Source organism: Habropoda laboriosa, unplaced genomic scaffold (assembly GCF_001263275.1).
Source record: "Habropoda laboriosa isolate 0110345459 unplaced genomic scaffold, ASM126327v1 scaffold22, whole genome shotgun sequence".
NCBI classification, from domain to species: Eukaryota; Metazoa; Arthropoda; class Insecta; order Hymenoptera; family Apidae; genus Habropoda; species Habropoda laboriosa.
Window position 1 is genome coordinate 6527205 of NW_017100261.1, and position 1474 is coordinate 6528678.

The 1474-nt window shown below is 30.5% G+C and overlaps 1 long non-coding RNA gene across 1 annotated transcript; it reads left to right on the forward strand.

The window, feature by feature from the left end:
* LOC108572772 lies at window positions 1-993 on the forward strand. The gene is made up of 2 exons (XR_001891391.1): window positions 1-144; window positions 751-993. It is a non-coding gene; the product is annotated as an uncharacterized LOC108572772 (long non-coding RNA).
* The last annotated feature ends 481 nt before the right edge of the window (window positions 994-1474 follow it).

Genomic DNA, 1474 nt, shown 5'->3' on the forward strand with positions numbered 1-1474 from the left:
AGGTGGGGGACTTTGAAAATGGGTATAAGTAAGAGTTGCGACGTGTGACTGTATACAGTGTTGAAACGAGGTGCAAGAAAAACGTCAAGAGCAATCATAAGCTTGTGATCCGTTATACGTGCAGGAGTAATTCAACAATTTAAGGTACAACTAATGAAACATAGTACAATGTACATATTAGTATTATAACATTTTTTCAATTTTCACAATTTTGCCAACTATGCACGCCTAAGAACTCTATTTCGCACAGAATGTAAGAAAATTACGAATTAAACACTTTTGTACATGTAATTTTACGTGAGAATAGAGTAACGTTTTACAATGAAAATTAACGCAAGAGTATTAACTTTTAATACACTATTTGTAATAGACTAAGGATAACAGGTTGGCTAATTTTTATTACTATGTAAGAGTAATACATAAAATGTCCGCGATCAAACATATTTCGTACGTTTGAACCATTTTTATAAATCAAATAATTTTCGAGATATTGAAAAAAAAATTTTTTTTCAACACCAACTTTGAGGACAATTGTCACACCTTAAATGAGAGTCAACACGTAAAAAAAATACATGTCAAATATTTTTTCGAAAACTACATTATACGTAAGATTCATGCTTGGAGCTCCTCCCTTGTCAGAAGTATAAATCAAATGATCTATATACTAATTTGGTGTATCTCAAATCAATGTCGACTGTTTCTCATTTTTGTATATTTTATATTTCTCCGTTTTTTTTTTTTTTTAAATAGATGGATAAAGCATCGAAAGACAATAAGGCTAATCAAGGCAATCGTAATCATGAAAAAACTGGACCCGGCCACAAAGCGGGGTATCATGGAGAAGGAACTAAAGAAGACTTGGACAACCATTCTCAGCAGATACAACAAAATAAAGAAGGCAAATGTTAAATGTACAAAACGTACGAAATCTAGGATAAATATAGACAATATATAAAATGTGCATCTTTAATAAACCACTTTATATTTAATCTTCTTCGACGTTTTATTCGAAAACTTGCTGTGCACCCTAAATATGCATTTTCAACGAATAGAATGTAATTTCCAATTCGAATTTCGACTTTGAATAAATTCCACCTTATTCTTAAGATAACGAAGAAGGGTCAGTTTATGAAAAGAAAAAAAATTAACTTATTAAAAATTCACTTCCTTCCTTATCAATTCTGGTTTACGTGTATGTATTTTTAAAGTAGAAAAAGCTTAAATAAAGAAAAGCACTTATACAAAGAAAAAAAGAAGAGGAATTACTGAAAAACTTTCAGATAATTGTAAAATCACATTTAATGCGCTAATTTTATATTGGCTGGTTGTTTTATCCAAAATCCCCACATAGTAAATTCTTTTCCATCTTGCTCTTCGCTTGGGCCTCGAAATACTTTTACCTTTACACGAGGTACACTATCTGAAAGACAAAAAGGATATATAGATTTATGAAAAACCGAATGAACATAATGGT